This window comes from Schistocerca nitens, chromosome 4 (genome assembly GCF_023898315.1).
Source record: "Schistocerca nitens isolate TAMUIC-IGC-003100 chromosome 4, iqSchNite1.1, whole genome shotgun sequence".
Taxonomy (NCBI): domain Eukaryota; kingdom Metazoa; phylum Arthropoda; class Insecta; order Orthoptera; family Acrididae; genus Schistocerca; species Schistocerca nitens.
This window is the reverse complement of record NC_064617.1, coordinates 432,908,124-432,935,603: the sequence shown is the minus strand read 5'-3', so window position 1 is coordinate 432,935,603 and position 27,480 is coordinate 432,908,124. Positions and strand designations below refer to the sequence as shown.

Genomic DNA, 27,480 nt, shown 5'->3' with positions numbered 1-27,480 from the left:
GGTCTAGGAAAGGAATTGCGCTGCGTGCAAACATCGCTACACTTCAAACTGAAATAAAGACAATGAGTGCAACGACTGACTTTAACCAGAAATTATCAATTGAACGCTTACTGGATTTCACAAACAGTTACTGGATTTTGAAGATGGATCCAAATAAATTTTACAGATCTGACCAATCAGTGGATATACTCCCTGTCAGTACAATCCGCGTCGAGTGTAACATCGCAAGAAACTCTTATCTCAACGACAAATTGATGCATACAATTTACTAATTCTTTCATCATTGGGAACAGAGCATAAGATCGCTGAGATCCCTACCAACGCCGTTCATTTTCCAGTAACAGTTCAGGCTTTGGACTACCTGCAGCTGCGTATTGTGGACCAGGATAATCAACTTACCTATTTTCGAGGCGAGGAAGTCGTTGCACGGCTACAGCTACAGCGGAACCAGCAATGATCTTGAACGTGAAGAGATCCAGAAGCAGTGGCAGCCTTCAACCAGCCGGACGGGAAGCGCTGGCGGAGAGCTTCAACCACTGAGCCCCGTATTGTCAACGAAAACAGGATGGCCGTAGGGTATAAAACCAAAGTGCACAACGTGCAGAGTGGCACTTCACAACAGAACAGCAAGGTGATAACGAGTTCTTAGATCAGTGGCTCTGAAGCCGCGCTATGACGTCAATAGACCGGTGCAATACGAATGGTTCAAATGGCTCTGAGCACTATGGGACTCAACTGCTGAGGTCATTAGTCCCCTAGAACTTAGAACTAGTTAAACCTAACTAACCTAAGGACATCACAAACATCCATGCCCGAGGCAGGATTCGAACCTGCGACCGTAGCGGTCTTGCGGTTCCAGACTGCAGCGCCTTTAACCGCACGGCCACTTCGGCCGGCGGTGCAATACGACGAGTGTATTATATGCCAGGAATACTTCTCGCATAAACCTTATGCATCAACCACGTTCAACAAGAACGGTGAAATTAGGATTTTCATCCAACACCAAGACGCTTTTGCCCTCCCATGCAAGAGTTTCATGTATGTTGATGGATCATTTACGAAAAGGGATGGTACGGCTACAGTGGCAAATGGCTCTGAGCACTATGGGACTTAACAGTTATGGTCATCAGTCCCCTAGAACTTAGAACTACTTAAACCTAACTAACCTAAGGACATCACACAACACCCAGCCATCACGAAGCAGAGAAAATCCCTGACCCCGCCGGGAATCGAACCCGGGAACCCGGGCGTGGGAAGCAAGAACGCTACCGCACGGCCACGAGATGCGGGCACGGCTACAGTGGCATCGAACCTTACACGTAATTCTTTAGCATTCTTGTTCCATGAGATATTATAGGAACTTAATAGGCTCGAGATCAACCGTACACAGTGTAAGCATAACATCAACTTTTAAAGCGTTTGTATCTGATTCTCGCTCGGATTTTAACGATTTAGAAAATGGAGGATAGTTCATTGACGAGCCCCCTACCTTCCTGAATAAAAATGGCGTTGTTAGGTACTCAGCCATCGCGAGTAAAACAGCCAGTGGAAATAGAGAAAAATTTGACCCTTCAAAAAAAATTGTTGATTAAGAACCGGCATCGTAAAACGTGGAATAAAACGTCCAACGGAAACGAGCTTACCAAACATATGTGGTACGCCTTCTCAGTTACTGCAGCTAGCATCACCAGTGCAACACAGACTAAAGGAGCAGGCTCCCTCCTAGACAGAGCACATAGCAGCGCATGCGTATAACTATTGGAAGTGACATATCGGGTTGATTGGTCCCCTCCCCCAAATCAATCAACCAATCAGTGAGGCCATCGGTTCCATAGGATCAGGGAAGGAAGTCGGCGTGCCCTTTCAAACGAACCATCCTAGCATTTGTGAGTACCAGTGTAGGGATATCACAAAAAACCTAAATCAGGATTGTCGGACGCGGGTTTGAACCGTCGTTTTCCCGAATGGAAGTCCAGTATGCTAACTACAACGCCACCTCGCTCGGTGACATAGCGTGCCGCAGGCCACAAACAAGGGGGAATTGCAACTGCAAAGTGCCCAAATTAGCTAATGTGTAAATGCAGGTAACCCCACTGGAATATGATGGTCAAATGGGGAGAAGCTTTAATGTTAAATTTAAAGAATGTTCTGAGAAGACTAACTCGAAAATGGCACTCATTGCCGACCTATGTTCTGAGGGACACTGCATTACCAATGTTTTCAAAATTCTAAAAGTTTTACAAGCAGAATCTAAGGGCCATTTTCTTAACATTTTAGAAGAGGTGGAAACAAAGAGATGTCTTACAACTATCCCTGAATTTACTTTTAATGAGCAGATGTAATTACATCATCATTTCTTTTTGGAAAACTTTGTTGACAAGGGAGGACGGCGGGACGTGACACATAACAGGATATTCTCTTCCTATGCTTTTTGTGGCGTCGTTTCCAAGTTGTTGTGATAATGAATTACGTTATCGTAATATCTTCTTGTTCGTTGTAAACCTCTTTAGACTTGCTATTGTGTTTTCCCTATACTCCAATGCTTACCTGCACTTATACATTGGTTTAGTTTGGCACTTCCCCGTTGCTTTTCACGTTTGTTTGTGACCTATTAGCCTCTATGTCACTAGCCCTGGTTCTGCACAAGTATTGCCGTGTGTAATGCCTAGTATGGGCCCTGCTTATTCATCCTGTGTTGTACTAGTGGTGCTGTCCACTGTACCTGAGGAGGCGGACCACGTATTTCCGGTAAACTCGTTTAGGTTTTGCATTCTTTCCAACGTGTTATGACGCCGGTTTTTATTCAAAAATTTTTGTTTGTAGGCTCACGTCTTTCTTTAGTTTCACTGGCTATTTTCTTCATGGCGGTTGCTCACTTTACGAAGCCAACTTTGCGATGAAATAAAAGGGGCATATCTTATAAACCCTTATGCAGATTTTAAGGACTCATGAAAATAGTCGTGATTAATAAATTATTATGGTTCAGCTGTTCCAGTTCTCATCATTTGAAACGTATGGCAACCGCAGAATAACAAAGTTTTTTAATAAGGTATCTTCCTTGACACCAGCTCGCGACGCTCCTAGAAGATCCCATCCCCACAGCAGAAATGGCCATCCTGCAACGCTGGGGTAAGCGTTGTGGTCAATACAAACACGACATCAATGCAACAGATGACGAAGAAAGTAGCCCATTGATAGGTGTAGAGGGCGAATTTCTCCAGCAATTGATGTCAAGTAGCTCATAATTGGATTATCATGATGATAAGAGCAAATTTAAGACGGTGAAAATGTATCACCCGTTTTGTGTCTCCACTCTCTGAGGGAGTTTTAACAGGATTATATGTATCTTCGTTGCACAAATAAATCATTGGACGACATATAAAACTACCAACTGCAACAGAGAAATCAAGAAAAATCATAGAAAATGATGGTTGTGTATTGTCAGTCCTTTCTAAATAGCATTTTCACGCACATGTCGTATTCGGACTTACGCGTCGCTGGAAGAAGGTTTTGTACTATGCTGCTAAATAAAACTAATTATATTCTTAATATGTAACAGCTAAATGCTAACACTATTTCAATCAATCAAAGACTACAAACATTTCACTAAAATGGATGATGTCTTTAATTTTACACATAATAATTTAAGTATGCAAAGAAAGGAAATTCAGGTGTACAGCATTCGTTTGTCATTAAACGTTCTCTTTCCAATTATGAGTTGATGATGCATCTCAACAATGAAAACATCAGAAAAAGGCATTAAAATAAAAATTATGATATAAAAATAATGATAACCAGCAGAAGTGGTGGGGGTTTGGTTCTGGAAGTACTCACCTCGTCACTGACTTCCTTTTCAGGTAAGAGAAAATTTCCTTCTGAATCTGTCATAAGATCTAAGAAACTCTTTTTCGCTCTACCTTGTGCAATATTTCTCTTCTTCAGGGAGTCAATTGCTTTCTGTACTGTGCGGTTGACAATACTCGTCTGCCGTCTGAGTTCCTTTCCATCGGGCAGCATTGAAAGGATCCACTCATTATGGAGCCAAGGTTGGTAGAGCCTCTTCTATTGTAACAAAAAACTTATTCTGTAAAGTTTCTGATCATGTTACAGATAGTCATTTTATTAATTGTTTTTCTGTAATGCAGATATCTCATATGATAAGGACAACAGTTGCAGTATATTCAACACAAAACACTGGCTTAAAATATGTCAGATAACATTATGTGTATAAAAAATTAATAAGATATAAATAAATTTCATGTATTATATTCTGAGAGGATTTTCGAAAATAATAAATACTGAAAATATAGTCAGTGAGGAAAACTCTACCAGATAGGAGTGTGAATCGTGAGGAATATCGCCAGAAATATAATATCTTAAATGTGTGATCTGAGGACCCCAAAATAAAAAGATAAATTAGAATCAATAGAAAACTGATACCGAAGAAAAATATTATTAACCAATATTGCTCATAATGTAAGGAATAAAATATCATAATACACTCCTGGAAATTGAAATAAGAACACCGTGAATTCATTGTCCCAGGAAGGGGAAACTTTATTGACACATTCCTGGGGTCAGATACATCACATGATCACACTGACAGAACCACAGGCACATAGACACAGGCAACAGAGCATGCACAATGTCGGCACTAGTACAGTGTATATCCACCTTTCGCAGCAATGCAGGCTGCTATTCTCCCATGGAGACGATCGTAGAGATGCTGGATGTAGTCCTGTGGAACGGCTTGCCATGCCATTTCCACCTGGCGCCTCAGTTGGACCAGCGTTCGTGCTGGACGTGCAGACCGCGTGAGACGACGCTTCATCCAGTCCCAAACATGCTCAATGGGGGACAGATCCGGAGATCTTGCTGGCCAGGGTAGTTGACTTACACCTTCTACAGCACGTTGGGTGGCACGGGATACATGCGGACGTGCATTGTCCTGTTGGAACAGCAAGTTCCCTTGCCGGTCTAGGAATGGTAGAACGATGGGTTCGATGACGGTTTGGATGTATCGTGCACTATTCAGTGTCCCCTCGACGATCACCAGTGGTGTACGGCCAGTGTAGGAGATCGCTCCCCACACCATGATGCCGGGTGTTGGCCCTGTGTGCCTCGGACGTATGCAGTCCTGATTGTGGCGCTCACCTGCACGGCGCCAAACACGCATACGACCATCATTGGCACCAAGGCAGAAGCGACTCTCATCGCTGAAGACGACACGTCTCCATTCGTCCCTCCATTCACGCCTGTCGCGACACCACTGGAGGCGGGCTGCACGATGTTGGGGCGTGAGCGGAAGACGGCCTAACGGTGTGCGGGACCGTAGCCCAGCTTCATGGAGACGGTTGCGAATGGTCCTCGCCGATACCCCAGGAGCAACAGTGTCCCTAATTTGCTGGGAAGTGGCGGTGCGGTCCCCTACGGCACTGCGTAGGATCCTACGGTCTTGGCGTGCATCCGTGCGTCGCTGCGGTCCGGTCCCAGGTCGACGGGCACGTGCACCTTCCGCCGACCACTGGCGACAACATCGATGTACTGTGGAGACCTCACGCCCCACGTGTTGAGCAATTCGGCGGTACGTCCACCCGGCCTCCCGCATGCCCACTATACGCCCTCGCTCAAAGTCCGTCAACTGCACATACGGTTCACGTCCACGCTGTCGCGGCATGCTACCAGTGTTAAAGACTGCGATGGAGCTCCGTATGCCACGGCAAACTGGCTGACACTGACGGCGGCGGTGCACAAATGCTGCGCAGCTAGCGCCATTCGACGGCGAACACCGCGGTTCCTGGTGTGTCCGCTGTGCCGTGCGTGTGATCATTGCTTGTACAGCCCTCTTGCAGTGTCCAGAGCAAGTATGGTGGGTCTGACACACCGGTGTCAATGTGTTCTTTTTTCCATTTCCAGGAGTGTATATGGAATGGTAATAGTGAGTCTGAAGTGTCTGTAAAGACGCAAGCTGTTGACTTTTGAATAATCGTATTATGAAAAGAAAGTTCGGAAATTAGTGTCATTATCGGCATATTATCTTTTTAGTTGAATAAACTACAAGTGTATCCACAGTAAGTGAAAGATACAAAAAAGAACGTCTCTTAAAAACGTTTTTGTGTTGGAAACCAAATCATCGAGAAAGACACTATAGTTATTATATGTACTTGCTGCAAATTATCTCCTGATCAAACGTTTAATTTCGATTTTGTCCTTGACGGTATGATACTGCTGGTTCAGCTTAAAGGCATCGAATGAAGTAATTGATGATTCACGTTTTTCTAATCCAGTTAACACAATACAGCTTTCTGCATATTGTATGTTTGATATGTACAATGTTGACTTGAATACTCTCTTCCAAATTCTGAAGATGGCAGGGGTAAAATACAGAGAGCGAAAGGCTATTTACAACTTGTACAGAAAACAGGTGGCATTTATAAGAGTCTAGGCGCATGAAAGGGAAGCAGTGGTTGGGAAAGGAGTGAGACAGGGTTGTAGCCTATCCCCAATGTTATTCAATCTGTATATTGAGCAAGCATTAAATGAAACAGTTCAACGGAATGGACAGTGTCTTGAAAGGAGGATATAACATGAACATCAACAAAAGAAAAACGAGGATAATGGGATGTAGTCGAACTAAGTCGGGTGATGCTGAGGGAATTAGATTAGGAAATGAGACACTTAAAGTACTAAATGAGTTTTGCTATTTGGGGAGCAAAATAACTGATGATGGTCGAAGTAGAGAGGATATAAAATGTAGACTGGCAATGGCAAGGAAAGCATTTCTGAAGAAGAGAAATTTGTTAACATCGAGTATAGATTTAAGTGTCAGGAAGTTGTTTCTGAAAGTATTTGTATGTAATGTAGCCAAGTATGGAAGTGAAACATGGACGATAAATAGTTTGGACAAGAAGAGAATAGAAGCTTTCGAAATGTGGTGCTACAGAAGGACGCTGAAGATTAGATGGGTAGATCACATAGAATTGGGGAGAAGAGAAGTTTGTGGCACAATTCGACTAGAAGAAGGGATGGGTTGGTAGGACATGTTATGAAGCATCAAGGGATCACCAATTTAGTATCGGAGGGAAGCGTGGAGGGTAAAAATCGTAGAGGGAGTTCAAGAGATGAATACACTAAGCAGATTGAGAAGGATGTAGGTTGTAGTAGGTACTGGGAGATGAAGCAGCATGCACAGGATAGAGCAGCGTGGAGAGCTGCATTAAATCAGTCTCTGGACTGAAGACCACAACAACAACAACATGTACGTATTATACAGGGTCTACCAGAACGCCATCAATAATTCGTCAATGAGCCAAAATAAGGAAGTCGGGGGAAAGCGTTGTCGGCTAGCTTAAGGACTGGTAGCAACGGATATCGTATACAACCTGGTCGGCAAGTTCCCAGCCTACTCTGGAAGCTTAAATTCTATGGTACCTCGAAGACCGCCTGTACAGACTGGAGGCAATAACACACGGTCTGGAATACTGCAAGTCACGGCTCCTTCACACCTTAGTATAGCTAGGCGTTGTTTTCTTTTTAGGCACTTGCAAAGCCATGTCTTGTATTATGTGGAATTGCACCTGTTATATCAACACGCCTACAAGTGCTTGTGAGTATGATCATCAGTCAGTGTAACTGATCGCAAATTGTTTCCAGGCCATATTCCGTACAAGTGTAAGAGTATTCTCTGTTATAAATCGAATGAACGAAATTAGATTTGTAACATAATCTGTCGGAGGCAAAGCACCCTTTGTAGATGAGTATGCCTAAATTATTGCATCAGCAGAAGCCGATATTTCGCTCCAAATTAACAAGTAATTTTAAGGAGTATTAAGCTTGTAACTTGTATGTGTAGTCGCTTGTACGATTAGTTGAGGTTTTCTTTGTCTTAGGCATTCTTGTCTGTAGCCTTATTGCCGCAGATTACTGTTCCCTTTCAATTGTGTTAGCAGGGATGCATTGGCAGCAGACGACGCGTTCCTGTTCCCTGGGCTCGGAGCAGAGACGTCTTTGCTTTCTGCTTCTGGTTTGGCCGGCAATCTGGTGCCTCTACCAGCTGTGTCGTCGTGGCTCAAGTTAAGTAAAATTTATTATGTGATGCGTGCCACGTCAGAGTTTCGCCGATTAATCGTGAACCAGTCGTGTGCCCTATTTTGAAGCGTGTTCTGCAACCCCGAAGTTTCTCCTCGCTAGAACTGCTCTTTAACTTCTCGTTTAAACCTTGCACCCTTATCTCTACTTCTGAGCGCGTTAAGTTTAAGGCCTTTTACCTATCAATATAAACTGTTGAGCCTTTCCTTCATTCACAGTCATTAGCTAACCCCACTCATTGTGATACTTGCCTTGTTGTTCCTTGTTAGCTGTGATAGCCGTCTACTGTATTTCTTAGCTTACTTTGAGTTTTGGGCAACTCTATATTCATTGAAGGTCCTTATCAACGTTTCCGCTGTTTTGTACCAGTTGGAAGTCACATTTATATTGCATGTCCTCCCAGCTTATCTTGTATTTTGGGCAACTGCATTAACTTAAGGGTCATTGTAAACGTTTCTGGTGGTGTCTACACGTTGAGAGTCAAATTTAAATTGTATACCTTCCCAGCTTTGTCTGTGTTTTGGGGGATTGTGAATTTTATTGCTTAAGGGATTTTTATTAAGGCTTATACATTTTTAAGAGCTCTCCAACGGCCACAACCAGTGGTGTGACTGGTTACCCTTTCTACACTGAAGCGCCAAAGAAACTGGTATAGGCATGCGTATTCAAATACAGCGGTGTAGTTGTTAGATCGTTTAATGCTGCTACAATGGCAGGTTATCAAAATTTAAGTGAGTTCGAACATGGTGTTATAGTTGGTGCTCAAGTGATGGGACACAGCATCCCCGAGATAGTAATGAAGTGGGGATTTTCCCTTTCGACCATTTCACGGGTGTAGCGTGTATATCAGGAATACGGGCAAAAATCAAATCCTCGACATCGCTGCAGCCGGAAAAAGATCCTGCAAGAACGGGACCAACGATGACTGAAGAGAATCATTCAACGTGACAGAAGTGCAATCGTTCCAAACATTTCTGCAGATTTCAATGATGACAAGTGTCAGCATGGGAAATTGGACTGTTGATGATTGGAAACCTGTTGCCTGGTCGGACGAGTCACGTTCAAAATTGTATCAGCGAATGTACATGTACAGATATAGAGACAGCCTCATGACTCCATGGAACCTGCATGTTAGCAAGGAACTGTTCAAGCTTGTGGAGCCTCTGTAATGGTGTGGGACGTGTGCACTTCGAGTGATGTGGGACCCCTGATACGTCTAGATACGACTCTCATCGGTTACAAGTACGTCAGCATCCTGTCTGGTCACCTGCATCCATTCATGTCCATTGTGCATTCCGACGGACTTGGGCAATTCCAGCAGCGCAATACGACACCACAAAGCCCAGAATTGCTACAGAGTGGCTCCAGGAACACTCTTCTTGGTTTAAACACTTCCGCTGGCCACCAAACTCCCCAGACATGAATGTTATTGAGTATATCTTGGATGGCTTGCAACTCGCTGTTTAGAAGAGGTCTCCATCCCCTCTTAGTCTTACGGATTTATGGACAGTCTAGCAGGATTCATGGTGCGTGTTCGCGGGAGTCCTACACGATATTAGGCAGTTGTGCCAGTTTCTTTTGCCCTTCAGTGTATATTTCGGATGGGCGTTATGAATTTGTGTAACGTGTTACCCAAGCTTGGAAACTGTTAGTACTCGTCCATTCAGTGGCTGTCACTGTAAATCATTTTGCTGATCAAATGGTTTGTTGAAGCTACTTGCAGCCGCGCCTAGTTGGTGTGACTTCTCTCTTGTTTTGGGAACTGTATACGTCCAGTTTCAGTCCCTGCTCTTATTGGTATAAATTGTTAAAATTTGTTTTTAATGAACTGAGACTGGTGAAGTTTTTTTAAGGATTGTGATTCTTTTAACAACATTTTCTTTCAATTTTAGTTAGAATATAGTTATTAAGCAATAAAGTGTATTCCATGAAACAGCAAATGACGAAATATGTGGGTCCACCTTTCCTTAAAGTTATCCCTACCCTAGTTGTGAGATATCAACAGTGCTGGTGGGAATTTGGCTCCTTCATCATTAAAGAGTTTGTTTTGTTTAATTTTTCTAAACCAAGTGCCAGTGGTGGCGAATGTCCACCTTCTGTGTTTCTAGTAATTGTAACTGTATCAAGCTGTTATGACACTTTATTGTCTCAGTTGGCACTCAGTTTATTTGATGAATTCATGTGGTTTCTGTAATGGTAAAAGGAAAATGGGGCGAAACTAGAGCCTTATCTTAAGTTATATGTACCTATTTTTAGATGCTACTGTATGTTGTTAACGTTGCTGCTTTTCAGTTCTATAGCTTTAAAACCTAATTGTATTCTAACCATATGGAATTAGTGCTATGGACTCTAGGATTAAAATAATCCTTGATGCTGTTTATTATTTGCGTCTCTGAACCATTATGCGTTACTGGAATTTTTAAAATAATTTTTAATACATAGCCTGTCTCTTGTTCGACTCACTTAAGAAATTCTTTGGCATTGTTCCTTACTGGCGCCTATGTAACATTTTGATTTTGGGTGCATTACTGTACAGTAATTGTATTATTTTAATAAACGTACTCAGATTACAAGTTTGTCCTTGATGTAAGTTAATTGCACTCAAATAAAGTTATTTCATTTCGCTACCGAATCTGGGCTCAGTTGTTTGCCACCTCCGGATCTCCGCATCCTACATCATTTGAGTACTCATACTCTCCTACCACTGAAACGGAACAGGATGCAACGGCCTGGGATTGGTAAAGAACTAAGCCAAGATTCTACTGAAAAATTAAACAGTTTTACTACAGTACAGGGACTTTACATGAAGCACACGCAGGTAACCTGAAAGCACTTATTACTGCATGGTAGTGCGCACGAAATCAAAGTATTACGAAGTTGCCAGTACGGGCTGCCACTAACATCACAACAGAACTAGCTGCGTCTGGTAAGGTTCTGTGGCAGAGAGGCAATGACTACTGAAAAATGGTGTCACATTGTGTTCAGTGATGAATTATGCTTTTGCACTACCTTTGATGACCATGACGATCATTGTCGGCAAGTATGGCGGTGACCTGGAGAGGGGTCTCATTCATCCAATGTTTGGAGAGGCAGAGCTGTCTTAACTGCTGGCATCATCATTCTGGAATCAAACGCATGTGACTTCTGGCACAATACATGATGATACAACGGTATGTCACAGACATTCTGTGTCCTCATAAGTGTTACCTCTCTCGAACCAGTATTGTAGTGCCATTGTTCAACATGACAATGCACGTCCATCCATGGTTCATATCTCTATGAATTTTGTCCATTATGTTGAAGTGCTGTCTGGCCAGCAAGATCCAGAGGTCCCTGTGCCAATACTCAGGATATCAATGGTGAAGTACAACACTTGCAGGACTGCTTGCATCAGGAGAGGATACAACCGAATCAGTGCATACATCCAAAGAAAGAGCACAACGTCATACTGATAAGCAGGCTCATTCATCCTAGTTCTTTGTAAATTAGACTCGATATTGTAATCACTGAAATGACGTTATATCCCATCCCAGTTCAAATAGTTCCATTTCGTTTCTTCCTCTTAAATGCTTCACTTTTTTGTCAGGAAGGGTACATAATTTATACTCACTGAAAATACATAACAGAACATCCAGACATGCAACAGAAAAACTAAATGCACCAGAAAAGTTGCAGTAAGAAGGCGAGCCCATTCCAGCGCAAAACATGATTCTAGACCGAATATTTTAGAAGTCATGACAGGTTCTTATTTACAATAGATTACCAAAGTAACAACAGATCACTCACTTAAGAAATACAGTTGAGGTAAGCAAAGATGAATGCCTTCAAGTTTTTAAGCAACGAATGAAGACATGCTGGGATGAGTGTCTCTGAGGTCAGCCAAGAAACAGAAAACCTGAGAGACAAATTCAAACAGATCTCTTTCAAGTAATTATACAAACTCTTTCACCATTGTATTTGCTACTCAGTAACGTTTTAATGTTTATTTCAGACAAAGAAAGAAACTATCAAATTTTTGTACTGCTGTGAACCACACTTGGATCTAAATTTTAACGATCAATAAGGATGTTTCTTTTTAGAGGCAACCGAGTGGTGGAGGAGACTGGGTTCCCTGCGACAGAAGCAGGCAGAAGTTTGCCAGACATGGAGGCTCACCCCTCTTTGTGTTAGAGGTACGTGATGGCAGTTGCCGCGGTCCGTTGGAGAAGGCTGTAGCTCCTAATTCATCTCGATGCTGCTATCGCAGACCAACCGCTAAAGTTTTGGAGACCCCGTCCAGAATTATGGACTAATTCAGCTCATAAAACCTAGCTGAAAAGATAGTTGAAACAGTGGTTTATTATTTCCGTAAGTCATTGTAAATTACTGATTCGGTCCCACTGTAAGCCTTCTTCCAGAAAATTTAGCATGGAATAATATCAGAGCAGGCAGGAAGATACTTAGCAGCTTCTCACAAAAATCAGTGCATTCCCAAAGCATCGGCTGCACACCGACGAGCGTAGTGCCGCGAAAAGGGCACGAAGAAGGCGCTGACCAGCTCGCCAATGGAAAGAGTGGCCAGCGACACGCCTGCGCCCTCAGGAAGACAGGAGTTCAGCGCCCCCTGTCAACTCTGATTTAACCAGCTGCCCACCGCTGGTCGGCCTAATTCGGTCACAGTCTTCGAGAGCATCAGTACTATTAGGAAGACGGCACTTAGGCTGCATTCTGCGAGTAGTAGTAGTGTACGGTAATTGCTTGTAGGATGCACAAGCAACACCTCAAATTAAGTTGTATTTATTTTCTTTTGAGAAATAGAGAGTTACATCAATCTTCAAGTGGTTTGTACCATGAATTGGATTCGTGCCACCGGCCATCACAACTTCTGTCCTTCCTTGTTTGTGCCGGTTCTCACTCCCACGGAGTAGCCGACACAAGAGAATCAGAGCCGTGGAGACATCGCAAGCAAGTGTATTTCCTGATTATGTACTTCCTGATTACACGAAACTGTGAGCTGTCTAATACCAAACGATAGACAACAGACGAGAGTCGTCTCTCGGTGTTGTTGGTCAAAGCGCTTGAGCGCAGGTTAGTGTGAAGCAGCTGCATGAGTGTAGCAAGTTTTTCATTGCAGTATGCCAGTTTCACCGAATGTGAAGAAGAGCAGGAGACGCTGCTGAGACTGAAAGTGTTGAGGTTGTACCCCGACATGTTGCCAGAGGCAAAGAGCTTTCTTCTCAGCATATACGACCCCAGCACAGTGGGATCCATGGTGCCGACTTTCAACAGGGAACGCTTTTTTCTGTCAGCACTAACTTTTGCTGTGATTATGTCACAATATGTATTGACTCAAAAGCATAGCTAAAATGATAACCGATAAACAAAAAACCAAACTCCTCCCGAACAGGCCATGAAGGCCCAACGGTACCGATTGGCCGCCGTGTCATCCTCAGACCATAGGCGTCATTGGATGCGGACATGGAGGGGCATGTGGTCGGCACACCGCTCTCCCAGCCGTATGTCAGTTTCCGAAACCGGAGATGCTACTTCCCAATCAAGTAGCTCCTGAGTTGGCCTCACAAGGGCTGAGTGCGCTCCATTTACGAACAGCGCTCGGCAGACCGGATGGTCACCCATCCAAGTGCTAGTCCAGCCCGACAGCGCTTAACTTCGGTGATCTGATGGGAACCGGTGTTACCTCTGCGGCAAGGCCGTTGGCCGATAACCGATACCCAAAAAAAAAAAAAAATTGCGGCCTGAAGGAAAAGACATTGCTTGTGACAACTAGTGCTTGGTACTTTGTAGGTGGCGATATAAATTTTCTAGGTATTTCATTATACTGAATCCACTGCCCATACGATCTGCTGATGTAATGCAGCCATGTCCGTCATACCAATGATTCACCTTTCTCAAAGTCCAAAAGATGGCAATGAACAGCACGTGCACGTTTAAGGCTATGTTGTGTGGCGATCTTCGCCTGAAAAATTGCACACTAGACACGTGCAATAGTCATCATGCGCTCACATTATTCTTCATCAGTACGACTAGATTTCCTCTGGGCCAAAAATGAGCTTGCACCGGGATGGAGTAAACAACATATTCCATGGGCACGAAAATAATAGAGTATCAGTTTTCAGTCTGTCAAGGTGTTCATGGAGTAAAATTTTCTATTACCATCAGTACATATACATGGTGCACACACATTAGTGTGATGGTTGTTTTTTCTCTGCGCCGAAAGTCCACAAACACGTCACAAACTTTACGACCCGATGTTTTCTGCATAGGTCTACTTCGCCATGGAGTGAATGACGCCAGGCATTATATACTAACCGTTCGGCGTCCATATGTGGACACTTCGACAGCTGACCTGCTGCCCAGGGGAAATAAGCATTAACAGCTTCCTCTTGCCACACTTTCCTGAAGGTACGAACGAGCCTAAAAACGTACTACTCCTAAAGATATAATTATTAGACCGTAAATGAAGTAAGTACTGATGTCCACCGTCATCCGTCACCAACAGAAATATCTCACTTAAACTCGTTACACCATGAATATGCTGGCAGAAACTGAAAGTGTTCATTTTGAGCGGAATAATGTTAATAGTAAAGCTTGTAAACTCTTTTAGTTTGACAATAATTGACCAGTATTACATTTGTGTATTTATATCAAACGTTTTTTATCTTGGTACAAAGAGGAAAAATGAAGAATCAGTAAAAATGTGTGAAATAGAACAAACTATTACAGTTGCCCTTATTTTCGTTTTCATAGGTTTCATGAGTTAATTGCAAGTGCTTCGTCTTGTTTACTACAATTATGATAGCTGATGTATTTTGCAACTCCATAGTTTTTCAGCTCGTGTGTCTGTGTACATATTAGGCAAATATAGTACTTATTCATTTAACTGCTAATAATGGCGCATGACGTCACCTATGCACTGATTCTGGCACACATCTAATTAAGTGTATTGGTTGAAAACAGCCTTCATGGTCTAAATTGAGAAATCGCCTGGTGTCATTAAATCTTCTAATTTTTGAAACAAGCTACTGGTGTATTCTGTGATACATCGAAGGCAACTGACTGTCTTAAACACAATTTTTAAACAAGAATAAAATCCTGGCGAATTAATGATTTTCATCTTTAACAAATTAATATTACCTTGGGAACACAATGTAACAAAACTGATATTAAAACTTCCTGGCAGATTAAAACTGTGCCGGACTGAGACTTGAACTCGGCACCTTTTCCTTTCGAGGGCAAGTGCTATGCCAAAAAGTTTCATATCAGCGCACACTCTGCTGCAAAGTGAAAATTTCATTCTGGAAACATTCCCCATGCTGTGGCAAAGCCAAGTCTCCGCAATATCCTTTCTTTCAGGAGTGCTAGATCTGCAAGGTTCGCAGGAGAGCTTCTGTGAAGTTTGGAAGATAAGAGACGAGGTGCTAGTGGAATTAAAGCTGTGAGAATGAGTCGTGAGTCGTGTTTGGGTAGCTCAGTTGGTAGCAGTCTGCCTGCGGCAGGGCAGCAGTGCGGACCGCGATCGGTCGTCCACGTCGCCGCGAGTGCGGAGTGTTGTTTACTTTCCCGTCACCGCGCTTCTCGGTCGAACAAGCTATAATTGCCAACTCTCACAGGCTAAAATGGCTGTAAGCACTATGGGACTTAAAATCTGAGGTAGTCCGTCCCCTAGACTGAGAACTACGTAAACCTAACTAACCTAAGGACATCATTCGCATCCGTGCCCGAGGCAGGATTCGAACCTGCGACCGTAGCAACCGCGTGTTTCCGGACTGAAGCGCCTAGAACCGCTCGACGACAGCGGCCGGCACTCACACAGGAAGAACGGTCTTAAGTTCACCTTCTCAAATGAATGCGCACGACCCAAATCACTGACCGTCGAATGCTTCCTACGCGAAAATGGGAAGATCCCCCGTGACGATCTCATTGGCATACACCTATCAATCATTAGCAGCGTTGCTTATGTTAAGATGACTTCCGGCGCTACCTGTAACGAGATTATTCAACGGGCGCGTCATGTACTAAAATTTCGACACTCCGACGGCAACGTCGGGCCTGTGAATGTCGACCATGCAGGACTTGGCCTTCGAACGATCCGTGTATTCGAACTGCCTTTCGAGGTGAACGAAGATGAAGTCATCGCGACGCTAAGCCCGTACATAAAAAGTCCAGAGTCACGTAGCCGAGATATGGGCACAGTTTACGACGTAGGTGGTGCTTAATGGTGTGAGACAAGTCCGAATAGATCTCAAACGCCACGTCCCATCGTACATTTCTATCGGCGGCTGTCATACGGTGGTCATTTCCGACGGACAACCTCGAACATGTTCTGATTGTGGCAAAGATGGCCACGTCAGTAATGAATACTTGCAACGCCGCATCACACAACCACGGCACAAGCACCCTTCCAATCACCTATGCGGCGACAATGCACGTTCAGCCCTCACAAGACGCGTTTCACGAGAGTCTCTCTGGACCGATACACCCGGAGGCGTCCCAGCACCTTGCCACTTGCAATGCCGCCCGCGAACGTGTCTTACAGCCGGACACACCCTTACCAGTGAGAGTGTTATGGAGACTGAAGACCGCATCATAGCAGCCGCGGCTTTTGCACCGGAACGGCGTGAATCTCTCCCTTCGTCAGACACCGAAACACATTGCCTGAAGCAAAAGTCGCCCAAACTAAGAAAAAAAACGCCGCAAGACAACAGAATCGACCATTGAGTCCCCTCCGCAGGACCAAGAGATGGCACATAGCTCTAACGAAGTACACGATACCTCTTTCTCCTCTGCCACGGAGACGCGTCATCCACAAGACGGTGAGCCGCCCAACAAAGATAGTGAGCAAGCCCCGCGCCCAGAAGTCATGGAACATAGCACGCCCATCGTCACCGACGCAAATGCGCCGACTCAGCTAGCGCTGCCACTTGTCACCAATGTTAAAACTGACGGACATTTTTCATGGGTGGATGACATGGATTTCCCACCTCTACCTGAAGCGGAAATGAGATCTGTTCCTCGGTTAGACCAACTCTAAAATGGGGGATGTTTCTACGACGACTCCTGCGACTTCTATGGACTTCCAGAATTCCACCACGACAATCTTCATCAGCTACGAAACTATTTACAGCATTGATCTCCCATCAGGCATACCGAATAGCTACTACAAATACTGATAATATCGGCTCCCACGTTAAACTTCAACTGCCACGGACACGCTAAGAGCAGCGGACATCAACATCACCCTGTTACAAGAACTGAGGGCAGGAACTTGGTCCGGATGATATGGATACGACACGCACGCCGCCCCTGCGGCTATGGAACACACAGGCACAGCCATCCTCCTCCGAGAAGGGATTGCAGTTTCCGATGTCGCATATCTCCCAACGGCGCGAGGGGTTCGCCATAACAGTTGAAGGAATCAAAATCACAAATCTCCACGCCCCATCGGGCACTGAGAAACGGAGGGATCGCTCCCAGTTCTACACAGAAGATATCACGCCATTATTCCTCGGCAGATACGATCATCTCATCGTAAGTGGAGATTTCAACTGTGTTCTCAAGCGTACAGATCAATACCCTCATTTCACCACATGTCCGAAACTTCGCTTACTCGTCCGCCGCCTTCGCCTCCTCGAAACTTGGAGAGTGGTACACGGCGACTGCCCGGGGCATACACACATCACGAGCCACTCCGCCAGCCGATTCGAAAGAATATACATCTCTGACGCTCTAAAATCCATTCTCCTCGACGCGGAACGTTGGTCGTCTGCCTTTTCGGATCATGACATCTACATCTGTACCATGAACCTACTTAGGCAATCTATATGGCGCAGTGCAGGACCTTGGAAACTCAATGTCACGTTACTGCGGGACCCTGTATGTCGACAACAGGTCACCGACACGTGGCGCACTTGAGTTCAACGCACCATGCGTTACGAGACCACACTGCAGTGGTAGTTACTGTGCTCCAAACCGGCCATCCGACGCAGGTTGACACACTATGGCAGAGCCAAAGCCAGGTGGAATCACCACACAACAGATTTCTCCTATAGCGCTCTATGAGTGCTCATGGATCATTCTCCATCCCCGGATCGTCTAAAAGAAACTCAAACCTTCAAGGCAAAGATTTTAACCTTGACCAGGTGCCGTCTAGAGGCAGGCATTGTACGAGCACGCAGCCAAGATAGAATTAACGGTGAAGAACCTTCTGTGCATCATATTGTTCAAAATGTTCGTCGATGCCGACAGGCATTAATGACAACTTTTGACCTACCTGATGGACGACGGCTGACTTCGCAAGCTACACAACGCGCTACAGACTTTTCTATCAAGAAGTACCTACCGGTGCAGAGGCCATTGCTGAGGTTGCCCAGGAGATACATTGTACACTAAACGCTGCGGCTGCAAACCTCCTGACTGCGGAGTGACCACTGACGACGTCCAGGCGCTATGGCCAAAGGATCACTGAATCGTTCTCCCGGCCCGGATGGTTTACTTCTCGAATTTTACAGAACCTTCCAAGAATTGATGCCGCCACAATGGTCTGACATGTACTGGGAACTCTTGTCCAGCGCGGCAATCCCACCACCATTGTTCATGGAAGGCTTACTCGTACCATTCCGGAAACCTGCAGGAGAAACACGACTCGACAGTTATCAGCCAATCACGTTACTCAATTCCGACTTCAAGATTTTCATACGCCTTCTAACAGTGCGACTCAAACACGTCTTACGAGACATTGTTTCCCACGAACAAACATCCTAAGGCGGTGATCGTAATATACAGACAGCCCTCAGTGAATATCGAGATGTGATCGCCGTGGCGACACACTCGCGACTGCCAGGCGCTTTAATCTCCATCGACTTCAAACAAGCTTTTGACGGCGTCAGTAACGCATTCCTCAACGCAGTGATGGACCGGATGGTGATTCCCCCGACGTTCACACAAGTGATTATGCATCTCCTTCGTGGGGCAACGGCAGACTTACAGAACTACACGGATTGAACGCTCAGTACGGCAGAGTTTCCCTCTGTCGGCGGTGCTTTATGCCATTGCGATGGAACCACTCATTTGCGGAGTACGGCGACGTTTGACAGGTATTCCACACCGGGATCATGTGTTCCGCTGCCGAGCCTACGCGGACGACTTGGCCCTCGTCGTACGTCCAGCGGCAGACGTAAAAGCTGCGATGCAGTGGATTACCCTTTACAGTGCAGGGGCCGGGAGCACTATGAACGTCGCAAAATCATGCGCCATGAAGATCGGCCGCGGCCTTCTCACAGACAGCGTAGTCCCCTTTCAACTGGTGGACACTCTTAGCTGTCTCGGGTTGGTGAATACGAGAGACATTCGCCGCACCTCGGCTATCAGTTTACGGGCGAAACTCCAACGCATCTTGGCCAACATACCAAATCACCTACTACGCCCGCTGAAAATAGGTGCCAGAGAGTCACCTTCGTCAATACCCATCTGGGAGCCCGGATATCCCATATCGCGCAGATTCTGCCCATCACTGCGACAATGGCAGCCAGACCACAGGCGGCTTTCAGGTATTTTATACGTTATGGACACGTCTTCAAAGTCCAGTATGAAGCTCTCTCCTTACCTAAACGGGATGGTGGCCTCGATCTGGTTAACGTGAAAGCCAGGACTATGGCACTTTACACCAATACTATGCCCCGGCTATGGAAAAGCCAAAATGCTAGTTTTACTGGAATGTTGACCACTGAGCTCGCACCTGTTTCGGAACGCCACCGACGTCTTTGGCACAGATCCCACCTCCGATGTCGCACATCAGCCGTTTCTTTTTGGAATACAGCTACACATGCACCGAGCTCCCCAGGAGCAGGAAGACGCTCACCCGTGACATCTACCGCCTTCTCCGAAAGTCCCCACGCCGAAACCCCGTCGAAGCACGTCACTCCCAGGTTTCATGGCCTACGGTTTGGAAAACGATCCACCAACCATACCACACCACTGACACTACCGCGACATGTACCTTCTCGTCAACGGCAAATGTACTACAAGACAGAAACTGCAACTCATCGCCCTGGTGGACTCTCCCCTGTGTCTCAAGTGCAATGTCGAAGGTACAGATTTACATCGTTTTGAGTGTGGACCAGCAGCAGATGTCTGGACCCTCGTACAGACGACTGTGGCTTTCTGCATCTGAGTACCACCACATCACGTTTCTCCTGCCATGTTGATATATCCCGACAGGACCTGCTTTCCATTGTCTAATTGGCACGCCATCACATGGATCAGTGGCATGGCTATCAACTACCTCTTCCGGGACGACATCGTCGATCCGGTGGACTTTTGGACACGCCTCCAAGTACATAACCACACCCTTCGCCGACATCCACACTATCGGGCCACTTTCACGAACTGTTTACAGAGTATTTTCGCCAACCCACCTCGGAGGTGGAATCTCAACGTAAGGTGCCAGCGAAGACTGGACGATCCCACGTTCGCCTTCTAATAGTCAACGACAGAATGGATGTTGTTCTGATGATGCGCCAAAGTGGAGCAAGCCGCGGAAAGTGTTCCTAATTTCTGTCACTCCTCCTTTTTCCTCGTCTTCTAAGTTTGTTTTTTCCTTTGCACATGTTTATCCTTTTCACGCATAGCTCTCTATCTGCAGCCTATTTGTTTTCTTTCTCTTGTGCTCCCCCATGAAAATAAAATTAAAAAAAGTCGGGTTGTTGCTGCTGGTGTGACTGTATACTTATTCCCCTTTATAAAAAATAAATAAATAAATAAAATAAAAGTAGGATGTTGCGAAAATATATCTATTTATGTTTTCCGTTTTCAAGGAATACTGTGTTACCTTATGAAGAACGTCGTCTTTTGTTTTCATACAGTAGAGGTTTTTATTTGTTTTTCTCATTACCTACAACTTTTTGCTCGTGTAGTAGGTGTTTGTTCCTTTTGTTATCAAAATAAAAAAATAAAAATAGAAACTAAAAACATAGAAGGAAAATAAAAAATATGTTAGAGCACTTGCCCACGGAAAAAAAGGTGGTAGAGCACTTTCCACATAAAAAATTGTCCGCGAAAGGCAAAGGTCCCGAGTTCGAGTCTCGTTCCGGCACACAGTTTTAATCTGCGGAAGTTTCATATCAGCGCACACTCTACTGCAGAGTGAAAATTTCGTTCCGAAAACTGATATTTCACTACACACATGTTTATTACACACACATGTTATTCTAAAGGTACATTTCTGTGTAAACATGCAGTTTAACAAGTTATTTACAGTTATTGCTGTTCGTACAACCCCCATCCTTTTTTTTTATTTAGAAGTTTAAGTACTCGTTTGTATACGCCTTTTACCAGTTATTTTTGCCTGATAACCACATACATTCAAGGATATTCCGCTCCTTAATATCTAATGTTGTGATGTCTGATTTGATGTTGAAGTTTCCCTAGCTGCAAAAACAGACATTTATGTTCACATGTTCACGTTTATTCAGTTTCTGTATTTTAGTGCTCCTTATAACGTGTCGCAATAATAGGAGTCAGCCAAACATCATTCCAGATAATACTGGATATGTAAATATGAAAGTGTGTTATTGAACCTCGACAGTAAAATACCTTATACTGTTATTACAGTGTAGAATGGGTTGTTTTCGTACCATTAGCTATACTAGCTAGGATCATAATCTTAAACCTGAGATTCCAAAAAGAAACACTAAAAGTAATCCAGATTTATGCACCTCAAGTGGGATGTAGCGAAGAAGAGAAGATGGACTTTGAAAATGTGTGAGAAAACCATATAGAGAGTGCTAATATACTGATGGGAGATTTTAATGCACAGGTAGGCAAAGACAGAAAGGGATTTGAGCAAGTATTGGGATGTTTTGGATATGGAGGCAGAAATGAAGAAGGGGGAAGACTCCTGGATTTGTGCCAGAGGAATGGAATGAAAATAGCAAACAGCTGGTTTATGAAGAGAGAAAGTCATGTTATTACCACATACAGTTGGGATGGAAGAACCAAGAGTGTAACTGATTATATTCTAGTAGATAGGGAATGGGGAGAGAAAGTAACAAATGTGAAGGTAATTCCAAGTGTGAGTGCAGATGGAGACCATAGATTACTGGTGGGACAATGGAAAATGAATCAGTGTGTGAAAAATAGAAAACAGAAGAAAGTGATGAGGATACGGGATTGGAAACTGAAGGAGAGTGAATGTGCTGAGAAGTACAGAGAATTAATCACACAAAAATTTCTAAAAGAGATTTTCTACGATGTAGAAAAAGAATGGTGGTTATTCAAAGACACTTCAGTCGAAGCAGCACAAAAAGTATGTGGCAGAACATCTGGAAAGGAAAAAATAAGACAGACAAGTTGGTGGTATGATACCACAATCCAAGCAGTTAGAAGAAAAAATGGAGCATGGAAAAAGTGATGAAAAACTAAAAATGACGAAGACCATAAAAGATATATAGAGGAAAAGAAGAAGTGCAAAGAAATAGTGGAAACAGCAAAGAAAAAGGCATGGGAAGAGTTTACAAAAAAACTTGAAGAAGATGTGAAGAGCAACAAGAAAATGTATAAAATGATGAAAAATAAAAGGAAGGCTTCTGAAGTACCAGTAAAGATGGAAACAGAGGACGGTACGATTATTGAAGATCCAGGGAATATAAAAGATCTCTGGAAAGAACATTTTAAGAAGCTGTTAAACGCTGAGGGGCAGGTACATGAGGAAACAACAAATAATGGAGAAATTGAGAGAAATTGGGAAGCAGAATTAGGACAAATTACACGGGAAGAAATGGAAAAAGCTGTGAAGAAGCTGAATGGGGGGAAAGCCCCAGGACCTGATGAAGTATCAGTGGACATGATAAGAGCAGCAGGTCCAGTGGGAATGCAGTGGCTGTATAGAGTACTATCAAGCGTGTGGAGAAATAGTACAATACCTGACGACTGGAGAACAGGAGACATTGTTCCCATCTTCAAGAAAGGCAATAAAAGACTTTGTAAAAACTACAGAGGAATAACCCTTATGAGTCATACAGACAAGATTTTTGAAAGAATTTTACTAAATCGAATAAGTGAAAAGATTGAAAAGGAGCTGAGTGAAGAACAGCATGGGTTTAGGAAAGGAAGAAGCACGATCGACCTGATATTTTCCAACCGTCAACTGATGGAAAAAAGTTGGGGGTATAACAAAAGGGTGATAATGGTTTTTATATACATAGAAAAGGCATATGACTCAGTTGACAGGGAAAGACTCTGGGAAGAAATGAGGAAGATAGATATAGAAGATGGATACATTAATGTTGTAAAGACAATGTACAGAGGACACGATTGTGGAATTAGAACACCATTGGGGAACTCTGAATACTTCGAAATAAGACAAAGACTTAAGCAAGGAAGTATTCTATTTCCTGCACTTTTTAATGTTATGATGGAGAGAATGAATAGCGCAGTTAAAGGTATAGTAAAAGAAAAAGACAAAAAGATGAGTTTTGCAGATGATACGGTAATATGGGGTGATAAAGAGGTAGATGTACAGTTACAGCTTGATGCGTGGAAAGAAATAATGAAAAGGTATGGATTAAAAATAAATAAAGATAAGAGTGAAGTCATGGTATTTGGAAGAGAGAAAGGGATCAACGGAAATATTACCGTGAATGGAGAACCCCTCAAAGTGGTAGAAAGTTTCACTTATTTAGGGAGTGAAATATCTAGGGATGGAAGAATAACTAACGAAATTAATAGGAGGCTACAGAAGGGAGGCAATTTCTACCGAACAATAAAACACCTGATTTGGAATAATGAAGTTTCAGAAACAGCAAAACTCCTTATGTATAAGAATTATGACATCCCTATTGTCACCTATGGTGGAGAAACATGGACAATGACAGAAAGGGACTGGAGCAGACTGCAAGCAGGGGAAATGAAATTTCTCAGAGCAGTTAAGGGAAAAACAAGAACGGACAGGGTAAGGAATGTAGAGATTAGAAAGGACCTTAAACAAGAAAGTATGAGAGAAGAAATTGAAAGAAAGAGATTAAGATAGTATGGGCATGTTAAGAGGATGCATGGACAGAGACTCCCCAAAATTATGGAAGAACTAAAGATGGATGGGAAAAGACCTAGAGGGCGCCCAAGAACACGGTGGAAAATTGGAGTGAGAATATCTGCAGAAAGGAGAGGTGTGACCTGGCAGCAAGTGGAGGAAGAAAAGTGATGGGAGGACCGAGCCAAATGGAGAGGACTCGTCAGCACCCAGACCCGGCAGTAGCTGGAGCGGGAATCGGATATAGATAGATAGCTATACTAGCGTTTCTCACTCATAGCTCGCTGATTTCCTGGATATGTCAAACATCTCAACTAGTAATTATTTTCGTAAGCAGGAAGTCTGAGCTTCTACAGATGAAATGAACAGTTAAGGAATGAAACAAAATTGTTGCAGTATGGTGTAGATACTTGAAAATTCCCTCTAATGTATGACTGAGGGAAACTTCATTTTTCCAAATAATTTATAGGCCGACAGCCGCAGGTTTGAGACAGCCACACACTATGTGTGGTGAAGCTAAGGGTTGGCGAGGGAGAATGGCTGCCTTGGATAGCTGGGAGTGCGACACCTGTGGCCAGGATTTTCTCAGTCGCTGTCTAAAAGCGATTTCCCCGGTTTCTGGTGAACTTACGAACGTACAAAGCTGTCAGAATAACCATTTGTTGGTAAGAGAAAAATCAGGTTACCTATTATCGAATAATTCTACGGAAATTCCAGATAAAGAGATCAAATCAATGAAAGGTATTCATTGCCGCCTGATTAATGTTTGCAAAATATATGTATGCAAATTAATGGAAAGAAAGAGTTAAATAACAGCTGACAGTGTCAATTCAAATGGTTCAAAGCACTATGGGACTTAACATCTGTGGTCATCAGTCCCCTAGAACTTAGAACTACTTAAACCTAACTAACCTAAGGACATCACACACATCCATGCCCGAGGCAGGATTCGAACCTGCGACCGTAGCAGTCGCGCGGTTCCGGACTGCGCGCCTAGAACCGCTAGACCACCGCGGCCGGCCTTGTGTGTCAATTATTACTATCGATTAATCTGCATCACAATCTCAGATACAGTCAATATTACCTCATGTTACAATAATGCTTCACTATGCAAATGTGCCATAAAATGGAACGCTTCACACACACACACACACACACACACACACGCACATACACACACACACACACACACACATGTAATATGAATACATCATTGTGTATCATTAGCCAATCCACTTATCTCAATGCATCATATGTCTATATTTTATATGACTGCAGCAGCTAATTAATTACTTATTCATTTGACTGCTAATAATGAGGCGTGGTGCCGTCTATGCAAATTCTAACTCACCCCTCCCCCATTTAGGAGAGCGTAAGCAAGCTATGTAATAATAGGTTACACATATGCCGAGCCCACCTCATTTGATTCCTGGTTGCTCTCGTTTGCAAATGGTATCCTGGAGGCAAGCATTGGATGAGAAACTTACGTACTAGAAATTACGAGTAAAGATATTTGTCGGTTTAAATTAAACTGCATTTTTGAAATCATACAAGGTGAGTCACACTAAGACGTAATGCCCATTTCATTTCGTGAACGGCTTTAGGTGTCGAAAAGAGGTTTCCTGCAAATGATGGTACCCTAAGGAGTACGTATTTTGGTACGCAGTAAAGAATGTTAACTTTTGTATTGATCAAGATAATGAAACAAGTATAATTTTTAAATAGAATTATATATTTTAACGGCATCCCAAAGCGTTTGAAAATACTCGTACAGTGATATAATCCTTGTTAATCTCAAGGTAGAAAGTCTTCACAAAGGAATCCCAGAATTATTTTAAAATTGACAAACAAGTCGCTGAAATCGGGGTCTTTGCGTTGTAAACACTCCCAGGCCAGGCTACATCGTTGTATCACGCTTTTCAACTGTTTAATTGACTGCACTATAAAACTAGTAGTAACTGTGTTGTCTATCAGTAGATCTTTACTGCGGCGACATTCCTTGCATGCAGACATGCTCACCGATTATGAGAAGCTAGACCTGCTAAATTTATGCGTCGAATGTCAAACAAATACTGTGGAAATGGTAATGAAAACTAACTGACAAAACGTAGTTGCTTCCAATATAATCTGGAAACGTACGCACATTTCAAATAGTTTGCATGAGCCCCATCGGGTGCGCCGCAAGGCAGCATATGTCCTAGTTCCAGATACAAAAATCATAGTGACCCTTTATCTACGTTGTACAGAAAACGAAGTTTTGTCTTACAAGGGGAGACCACAACGTTGGGATCACAAATTTACCCCAAACTTGGTACACTTCTTGTAGGCCATTGAAATAACATAATTCCCAAGTAGTAAAGTGCACTCTCCTGGCAATTCCGAGAAAGTTGCAAGAGAAGTTTCACTCGTCTATTATGTAACTAATGTATCTGTACAAAGGCACAGGCTGCGAGAAGTCGTTGTGGGTGAGTGGATAGCGTTCACGCTATGCCGGAAAGTCGTGGTTAGGATGACGGTTTCAGTACAGGCGCCACGGGATCTCAGCGTGTTCGGTCAGAGGGCTGCGTGCTCTCTGTAATAAAAAAGATAGAGTCAAGGAATCAACGATCAACTTGAACAGATGTCTTGTGACGTCTTCACAGACCAAACGCAACGAACTATATCGGTCAAAAAATAAAAAGGGAGGACTGGTTGTTGCCTGTAATAAAAAAATGAGCAAAACGATCAACGATCAACTTGAATCGATGTCATGTGACGGCCGGCTCGACCAAACGCAACGAACGATAACGAAGAAAATGAAGGAAAAAACAAATCCGGCTAAAAATTATTTTTTACTCTGTATTTTTTTCATTGCCTGTCACATTATTTAATTTATATGTTCAAGAGGTAATATAATGAAAAAAAGGACGACGGACAGGCTTGGAAAGCGTAAGTCAAACCTAGATAAATAATGATGCGAATGACGTTATTCACAATCAGTAATACAGCAAGTCACAATGTACAATTACTCTCTGCATGTGCTCTCGACATCGCACGTTGCAGGATGGTATTGGTCATACACACATGGAAAATATAAATTGAATTGGCATCAACTTCTTCGAATGAATGCAATTTTCCCGCATTTACAAGGAATGTTCAGAGTTTCTGAGGGGAAATACACTTCACTGAGATTCTGAAAATTAAATTACTACGGCAAGTGATGAAACAATAGAATAATAGTTGAGTTTGAGTGATAGTCGAACCGTCGCCTTTCACGCGTTCCTATGCCAACGCTCGAGTGCTAATCACTTGACCACCATGAACTCTAAAGCCTAGTATCTACGCAGAGAAGCGTAAGCCCCATAATAAAGGCGAAAACACGTGTTGCG

The 27,480-nt window shown here is 43.6% G+C and overlaps 1 protein-coding gene and 1 pseudogene across 1 annotated transcript in view; both read right to left on the bottom strand.

Moving 5' to 3' along the window:
- The window catches only part of LOC126252357 (cytochrome P450 4C1-like), a 112,194-nt gene that overhangs the window by 51,027 nt on the left and 33,687 nt on the right, over positions 1 to 27,480 (bottom strand). The gene's annotated exons all lie outside the window — the stretch shown is intronic.
- Positions 13,669 to 13,786, bottom strand: LOC126254192 (5S ribosomal RNA; annotated as a pseudogene).